Raw genomic sequence first — 9,708 nt, 5'->3', positions numbered from 1 at the left:
CGTAGCTATAACGTTAGCTAGGCTATGGATCTTCCTCCCTCAACTCAAGTGTTTTCCACATAACTAACTATTCAGATCAGAAAGAAGTTCGAAAGCACTTGTTAGATGCATGGAACTTACTTTTAGCATTAGGTAACGTTAAGTGCCTATTACCAACACAATCCAATCTGAAGTTAATTAAGTTGCATACATTGTTCTACGGGACATAATACCTGTTATTTGTGTTTGCGCACGTGATATCAGGATGTTATGTATAATAAGGTTGCTTTGTTCTTATTTTCTCTCTTCTGTAAAGTGTATTTGAGTACTGTGTAAAGTGCTATATAAATATGTATTATTATTATTATTATTATTATTATTATTATTATTATTATTATTATTATTATTATTATTATTATTATTATTATAAGGTGCTGAGAGCTGCAGAGTGGGTGATCCGCAAAGCTTCAGCAATACAAGCTCCTAAGTTTTCAACAGTCACACACATTGTGCGGGAGGAGATTGGGACAGAGGATGTTTTCCTTCTTGGGGAGCACATTGAGGAGACCCAGTTTGGCATTGACAACCATCAGTCTGATTTGTTGTCATTAGTTGTGAGCTTATTTCTAAAGATAAGGCTCCACCATGTTGCCAAACTCGCTTCCCTTGAACTACAGAAAGGGAGCACGAGAAAGAAGCTCTCCAAAACAGTCCTCTTTTAGGGGTGTTTGTGTGTGTGTGTGTGTGTGTGAGAGAGAGAGAGAGAGAGAGAGAAGTGTGTGTGTGTGTGTGTGTGTGTGAGTGAGTGAGAGAGAAAGAGAGAGAGAGAGAAGTGTGTGTGTGTGTGTCAGAGTATGTGAGCGGAGCGTGGAGTGGAGCGGTGTAATTTTGACAGGAGCGAGGAGCGGATTTTTTAAAAGTCGGAGCGTTGTGGTTTTCACTCGCTCCAAGAGCGCTCCACCACCGCTCCATCACGATTACAATTCATGCCAACGGGCCGTAATATAACTGCATATTTAGCAAGTATTCACGTTAAACATATTTAACTATAGCTTGATACAGATGGATCTCTCAAATCAGAAGGTTACAATGACGACAATAGCCGAGCGGGAAGTTATAGGTTAGTTCTCAAGGAGTTTGTCTGTTCCTTTTACTGAATATTTTCGGGTCGAAGCATGATTTAAACAGTTACAGCACATTCACACGCAATCGCTTTCGCAATAATGCATTCAAACAAATATAATCTTACAGTGTTACTTCATCTGTATCTGATTTTGAATGAGCGGAAATCTGTAATCAATGCATTGATCTGTAGATAAAATAAAAATGTACTGTTATTTTCATCACAAACAAAATTTGCACAGCAGAATACAGTAATTATATTAATGCTGACATCCATGCTATTACTTTGGCATGTGGTAGGAAAAAGAAGTTTGCACACAATAGCCTAAGCCACTTTGAAACTCTCCTGTTATTTATTTATTTTTTTTTTAATATAGGCTACATTATGAACATAACATTTCAAACATACTGAAATACTTTAGCCATGGAGCGAAGGCGGAGCAGTGTTTCTGGTATCACTGAGCACGGAGTGGAGCGGGTGCGGGAAATTGTGAACCCGGAGCGGAGCTGGAGCGGAGTGATTATTAAATGCTCTGAGCGCAGAGGGGAAATTGTTGCCGCTCCACTCCGCTCACATACTCTGGTGTGTGTGTGTGTGTGAGAGGGAGAGAGAGATAGAGAGAGGTGCGGTGGTGTGTGATTAGGGACCGGGGGTGATTAAGCTAAATATATCATATATTTTTAGTGACAAGTACACATTTCCATTGCCAACACTTAGTGTCAGATACCACCCTCAAGTTGTTCCAAACCTGTATGAGTTGTTTTTGTTCAGCTTATTAGTCTTTGTTCTGTTGAACACAAAGGAAGATATTTGGAAGAATGACAGAATCAAACAGATCTCGGTCCCCATTGACTTCCATAGTAGGAAAAAGTATATGCTTTGGTAGTCAATGGGGAATGCTTGCTGAGGACAACTGTTTCGCACAAAGATTATTCTTGAAAGATGGAGCAGTTCCCTCTTTGTCTGGAGAAGGCGCTGTTTATGGAACACAACCATAAACAGCGTTTCATTTCAAATAAAGCACGCGCCTAACGGCTATAATATAGACCTAAACCACAAACTATTGAGAGACGTTTCAAATATGGCCAGGCCCAGGCAGACTAGCCTTAAAAGTTTTTTTCAGAGGCCAGACGCGAAGGAGGATACTGAATCAGGAACGCCTGAAGCCTCAGATGTCCAGAGCCAGACAGCTCCGCCACCACCGGAGAAAAAGCCGAAGTGTAGGGCGTATCGGTCGGAATGGAGTGACAAGTTCCCATGGCTAAGATGTGAGGTAGTTGATGGTAACGAAAAAATGTTCTGTTCGCGCTGCGAAAAGGCAGGACGACACAACGGATTCACAAGAGGGTCGAATTATTTGAGAATGTCTGCTCTCATTGAACATAGTCAGAGCAATGACCATGTTGCGGTGCACAATTTAACGCCACAGCAGGTTGCAATGAAAGGCCACTGTGACAAGGCCACGGAAACTTCTAAGAAAAACTATGCTCTCAGCTCAAAATTGTATTCCACATGGAAAAACATGATCTCCCATCTAACCATTTTGTAAAACAGACTGAGCTACTGCAAGCTCTCGAGGCTCCAGATTTTGTCACCACCGATGGCATTTATTGCCACAGCGACTCTGTGGATGATATGGAAAAGGCATTAGAACACATCGTGGTGGAACAGATCCGTGAAAAACTGAAAAACAGTGACTTCATTGGAATAATAATTGATGAAACTGTAAATATCACTGTGAACAAAAAGTTAATCATATATCAAAAGCTGGAAATAAAAGGAAAGGTGGAGACATGCTTTCTTGGAAATTATGATGTGGACTCCCGGACAGCAAGATGCATTTATGATCGCTTTGTTGCGGTGCTTCGCGAAATGGATATAGCACTGTCCCGTGTCATTGGCCTGGGTTCAGATGGTGCAAGTGTAATGATGGGAAGGCATGGTGGGGTGGGTGCTTTGTTTAAGCAAGCAAATCCATTTTCTATCCAGGTGCACTGCGTTGCCCACCGGGCTGCACTTGCTGCGCTGGACGCAGAGAAAGCTGTGGAAAACATCAGAGCTTACAAAAACACGATCTCCTCGGTGTACTCCTTCTACAGACACTCTGCCACCAGAACAGCCCGGCTCCGCCAATTAACAGCTGCACTCAGTGATGAGGACATGGTCAGCCTCAAGCAGCCGTGCGCAGTCCGCTGGCTATCCCTACACAGGATACCATTATTAATTTCACAGTATTTTTACCACCTAAATGACTAATCTTTAAAGTCACAATTCTATAATGGTCAAAATTACTCAGGCAATGGTATTTTTTAATGACATTATTTTATTATTATTATTATTATTATTATTATTATTATTATTATTATTATTATTATTATTATTATTATTATTTGAATAATTGTAGCTTACATAAATAGGTAAAGCAAAACAAATATTCAGATTGTCCCTTATTTTATCCCTTGTTTTCCTAAAGAATAAACACGTATTTTTTACAATAATATGTAATAATAAATCAATAATAAACATGATAATATGTTATTAATTAATAAAAATAATTTAAGCAATTAAAACCTTTTTTTTTACTTGAATTTAAATACTATTAAACTAACATTAAATTCTCAAGGAGTGTATAAGGGGAAAAAAAAGTTCTAAATGAACTTGTGTTAACAATATAATTAGAACTAAAAATATAATTCGATTTTTTTAAATGAACAATTCCTGGATAAAATGGGACAGCAACCTTTATATCAGTGGTTCTCAACCATTTTTTCCAGAGGGCTGCACTATGGTCTAAGTGCAAGTCTACGCATATAATTTACATATAACGTCAGTAATACAAACCAATCTAGGCCCGGTTCCCCAAAACGTTCTTATCGCTAAGTAGTTCTTAACCTATTCCTTAACCTCTCTCTTAACCTTATGGCGTGATTCCCGACACGTTCGTACGCTAAGTATATCTTCTGTAAGTCACACTTTCGTAAGGTTGGTCTGGACCATTCGTAAGCTCTCTCTTAGCGTTGTTTGAGCTCAAGACGCTACTGTAAAGCAGTCTTTAGAAATCAGCGCAGCGAAGTACAAGTCAAACTATGGTATGTTGACAATGTTGTGGCTCAACAATGATTTTATGTTAATTTTTAAGACTCATAATAAATTATGTTCGCAATGATTACAGGCCTATTTATGAAGTTGACTTTATGTGGTATCAGAACTAATATGGTGGTAATTAGCCTAGGCTTTTTCGTAATGTAATTAAAGCGAATTGGCGGTCAATTTTTTGATAATTAAAATCTTGCATACAATTTGGCTCTAAATGGCTAAGATCTATAAATGGGTAATCATGGCTGTGTCCAGTAAGCGACCATAGCAGCGATCCAACGTGTCCTTGTATTGAATCAAAGACGGAGCCGGACGCGGACCCATTTAGACAATGTCAATTTTTTCATTCGGCAAAACTTAAGCCCTTCTGACATTTTGCCTGACGTGGATATATGAAAATAAATTCGCCTCCCAGTACAACTCATTATGGAGCTGCTGGACCTTCTCAGACCTGCGCTTGCCAGCCTAATGCAGCGGAATTTTGCTTTAAGCCCTGAAGCCCAGCGAAAGGTTTTTTTTTTATTTATTTTTTTGCTACAGAGAGCTTCGTCGAGGACGTGGGAGAGGGCTATGGCCTATCAAGACCTCGGTGTGGAGGTGCGTCCACACTGTCACCAATGCTCTTCTGCGCCATGCCGGGGATTACATCCTGGTGAATGGCACACTCATCCCTATCGCCAATTCATCAGTGATTGATCAGGCGTAGGCTACTCGTGGCGAAAGGGAGACGCGGCCATAAACGTGCAGGTTATAGTGAACCACAAGGGTGTGATCTCCGACCTGGTGGCAATGTCCAGCAAAACTTCAACTTCCTCTGACGAGAGGCTTGGTGCCCTTTTTTACGTTCCTTCCCCATCATATTCTGTGTCTAACTCTCTCTCTCTCTCTGTTCATTGTAGATAGGTTGCTTTTTATTTAAAACATAAACCAATTGCAATCAATACAGCATTAAACAGAAGTAACTGCAGCTACTTGCCTATCAATTCAGATTGTAAACTACCTTACCATTAATATAAAAGTGTATTATATAATTTTTATAAGTCGTTAAACCCATGTCAAGAAGCGGCACAAGTAGCACAACGGGATAAGGAGGGTGGATGATTAGCGAGGGAATACCCGGTTCGTCTAACCGTCACAACATATCGTGTGAACATATAATTAAATTCATAATCTATATTCTACTGATAACTTAAAATATGTTAAAATAAATGTTACTATAATAATTTGAGGAATGTTTCATTTGCATAGAACATGTTGTCTTTCTTAACGCTGTATTGCACCTTCGCGTGAAGTGGAAAATCGATTCATGAGCAATCGATGCCAGCTAATTCAGCACACTTTGGACAGCGCTCTTGTTATGTTGGACGTAAGAGGCAGCGTGCTAAGAAGCACTAAGAGCGAGCGTTATCGGGAAACCGGGCCCTCTGATTTATAATATTATAGCCTAACTATTATGATATATAGTCTATTACATTCATTGAAATAAACAATTCTATTCCCCATAAATAAAACACCTGATGCTGTCGGGAGCTGACCAATTTTGTGAGATTCAGTTTGAAAGGAGTAACACAAAGAAGTTGCGATTGTAACGCCTGTGTTATACTTTCCGCATGAGCAATCCGGACGCGGACACGGGCCAGCGCAGATGCAGACTTCTTCAATTTATACTTCTGAATGCGCAGGCTGATGACCAGCTCTGCAATTGCCCAGAATTATTGCACATCGCTGTCTTTGTATTCTTTTATTGACGGATTGCACAGGTTCGAGTAGCAATGACCTTCTTCACTCTGCCTGCACATGTGCAGTTTTGCTTTTGAAGCCTACTGACCACGCGCACCTGTCCGCGCGGTCGTCTGCTCAGAGCCTCGGCACATGTTTACGTCATGCCTACCTAACTGTCCATAGCAGATTCGCGGACGCAGCAAGTTTGACAGAGGCTTTAAGATGCAAGCAAAGCACTTTTGAATTTAATAATATGAGGTTCTCTCTTGAGATATTTTGCCACATTTCTTCAATTAAGGATTGTTAGGCTACATAGTGTACGGTGTTTCCATTTATCTGAACTTCTTCAAGTGAGTTGTGGGGCAAAAAAAAAACAAACAAAAAAACGAGCACTTCTCCTTCAATGCTGATACTGCAACTATTCACAGTTTGTACATGTTCATTCGCTGGCATTTTTTGAATTTCTTTTTTTTCTCCCTTAAAAAACAAGTTTGTCCATTCTGATGCGCAATTTTACCTTAAAGGCAATTTACCTAATGGCTGTTGATGACTATTTGAATTGAATTCTGCCAAAGTGCGCACTTGTATGTGTTTGTTAAATGCTTATGCTAGTGCTCATGTCTGAAAATAATATATGAAGAAAAAAAATCACATAAAAACATTAGGATATAGCTTATATTTCACTAGTAGCATATTTTTTTTAAATGATGTAAACAATAAAATTTTATTTTTTAATAAAATTGAATTTTTTTATTCAGCATGTGGTGCAGGCCGCATTTGAATTCGTGACTGTCATGATTCTGCCCTCGTGTCCTTGATTTTTCCTAGTCTTGAGGCAGGATCATGACAGACCCATGTTTTTTGTACAAGCGCTTGGCCTTGTCTTTGGGCCATGTGCTTGTGTTGTCTCGTTCCCTTGCCCCGCCCCCCTTGTTAACCTAGTCGTGTCTTGATTGTCCCATCTGTGCCACCTGTCGTGTCTTGATTGTTCCCCCTATTTAGATCTCCTAGTGTGCTCTGTCTTGCGTCGGTTCATTGTGTTTCTCAGATGTGTTCCACACTTGTGATTGTACCTCTGAAGTCCCTGTATAACCGTGAGTGTTATTTGTAGTCAGTGTTCTCCTGTTTTGAGTCTTTGTTTATCTTGTCGAGTCAGTCTTATTTAGTATTGCTGTATCTGCCCTAGTCCTGTTTTCCCCCTCGTGGGTTTTGTTTTCCCCTTTTTTTGTATTTAATAAACCCTTTGTTTGAGAATCCCTGTCTGCACCTGAGTTCCTCCCTTGCCAAAACCCCGACAGAATGAACCGACCACCAAGGAACTCAGCAGACAGGAGGCAATGCTGGATGGCATCAGCCAGCCAGCGAGATTGTTTTGAGGGCTCTCGCCTTGTGGTGTTCCGGGGGACCAGGGGAGGTCGTTCCGGAGCGAGCGGGCGAGAGGAGGAGCCCCAGAGGTCCCCACCTACCCAGCTGCCGGCGATCCCGGAGGGTCGTGTCCTGGCCGTGGCAACCCTGGGGGGTCAGGCAAGCCCCTCCCAGAGTCCTGAGGTGCCCTCCTCAGCCAGCAGTCTCCCCATGAAACGAGGGAGATGGTTTTCATGGGAGTCAACTTCTGAGTCTTCGGCGTCCGAGACTGCCCTGCCCGAGACCAAACTCCCCCAACCCGCCTCTGACCCAGCTGTGGCCTCTGCACCGCGCCCAAGGAGGAAGAGGAGGAAGAGGGGGCCTGCCGGTCCTGTGACCCTGTCTCCTCCCGTGCCAGCAGCGGAGAGCGCTGGCGTGCCCGTGCCAGCAGCGGAGAGCGCTGGCGTGCCCGTGCCAGCAGCGGAGAGCGCTGGCGTGCCCGTGCCAGCAGCGGTGGGCGTTCCCGTGCCAGCAGCGGTGAGCGTGCCCGAGCCAGCAGCGGTGAGCGTGTCCGAGCCAGCAGCGGTGAGCGCTGGCGTGCCCGAGCCGGCAAAGAAGAGGGCAGTATGCAAGTCGGCAGTCGTGAGAGCGCAGGAGAGTGCCGCGGCCGACTCTGCAGCAAAGACTTTAGTTCAGTGTATCTCATCTCGTAAGGAGATGCCAATTGTCTTAGCGGCTAAAGCCTTTTCTGATTATTTGTCTAGTCTTGTCCGTATCCTAGAAGTCCCCGTCAGTCCTGTCTTGTCCTCAGACCCTGTCCCCAGAAATCCCGAGTGTCCTGATGTCGTCTCCCCGTGTCCCGTAGATGTCGTCTCCCCGTGTCCCGTGAGTGTTGCCCCGTGTCCTGCTGATGAAGTCATGTATCCTGTTGATGTGGCCCCGTGTCCCGTAGATGTCCTGTGTCCTGTTGTCCCCCCGTGTCCAGTAGATGTTGCCCCGTGTCCCGTAGATGTCCCATGTCCAGTAGATGTTGTCGTCCCGTGTCCAGTAGATGTTGTTCCCCCGTGTCCAGCTGTCGTCTCCCCGCGCCCCGTAAGTCTTGCCCCGCGCCCCGTAAGTGTTGCCCCGTGTCCCTTGTCTGCTCCTATCATGTCCCCTGCCAGTTGTCCCGAGACCCCTCCCCGCCCCTCACCACCCAGACCTGCCCGTACCCCCCGTCGTCAGCCTTCGTCCTGTCCTCCTAAAACTCCTGCCCCACCCACTCACCCTGGTCTGTCCCCCATGAACTTTGTGGTCCCGCCTCCTCCCCTTCCCTGTTTGTTTTTCTTGATTTGTCACCCTAACCCTGCCGTTGTGTATTCATGTTTGCCATTGTTATTTTTTGTCATGTCCTGTTGGTTTGTGTCTGTGTCCCAGTCTGTCATGTCAGTCGTGTCCCGTGTTTGTTCCCTTGAGGAGCGTCTGGAAGCCGCTCCTTAAGGGAGGGGTTCTGTCATGATTCTGCCCTCGTGTCCTTGATTTTTCCTAGTCTTGAGGCAGGATCATGACAGACCCATGTTTTTTGTACAAGCGCTTGGCCTTGTCTTTGGGCCATGTGCTTGTGTTGTCTCGTTCCCTTGCCCCGCCCCCCTTGTTAACCTAGTCGTGTCTTGATTGTCCCATCTGTGCCACCTGTCGTGTCTTGATTGTTCCCCCTATTTAGATCTCCTAGTGTGCTCTGTCTTGCGTCGGTTCATTGTGTTTCTCAGATGTGTTCCACACTTGTGATTGTACCTCTGAAGTCCCTGTATAACCGTGAGTGTTATTTGTAGTCAGTGTTCTCCTGTTTTGAGTCTTTGTTTATCTTGTCGAGTCAGTCTTATTTAGTATTGCTGTATCTGCCCTAGTCCTGTTTTCCCCCTCGTGGGTTTTGTTTTCCCCTTTTTTTGTATTTAATAAACCCTTTGTTTGAGAATCCCTGTCTGCACCTGAGTTCCTCCCTTGCCAAAACCCCGACAGTGACGGGCCGCGGGTTGAGAACCACTGCTTTATAACATTTTTAAATCGTCCACAGCTGAGCTTTGTGGGATGCTGATCTGCGCCATATTGCGTGAAGTGAATGTAATGAACAAAGTCATTTTTAGATGCAATGAAAAAAAAAAAAAAAAAAACATGGATAACCTAGATTAGTCCCAGGCTCTGTTCTGAAGTAAAATAATTATAATTACTGTTAACCAAGAGTAACATATTTTAACGGATTAATCACCTATTTTCATTTGCTGAATGTTTTCTTTCTTTTTTATCTTTTAAACACGCTAAAAAATCAATTAAAAAAATATATGAGTCGTGTATAGGTTTCATTTTAAGGGATCAATCACCTTATTTTTGTTTGCTGCATGTTTTTCTTTTTTTTAAACACTCTAAAAAATAAATCAGTTTGTGAGAGGAAAAAAAATAGGCTATTA

The sequence above is a fragment of the Carassius auratus genome, chromosome 34, assembly GCF_003368295.1.
Source record: "Carassius auratus strain Wakin chromosome 34, ASM336829v1, whole genome shotgun sequence".
NCBI classification, from domain to species: Eukaryota; Metazoa; Chordata; class Actinopteri; order Cypriniformes; family Cyprinidae; genus Carassius; species Carassius auratus.
The sequence above is the reverse complement of the archived record's forward strand: the minus strand, read 5'-3'. Positions refer to the sequence as shown.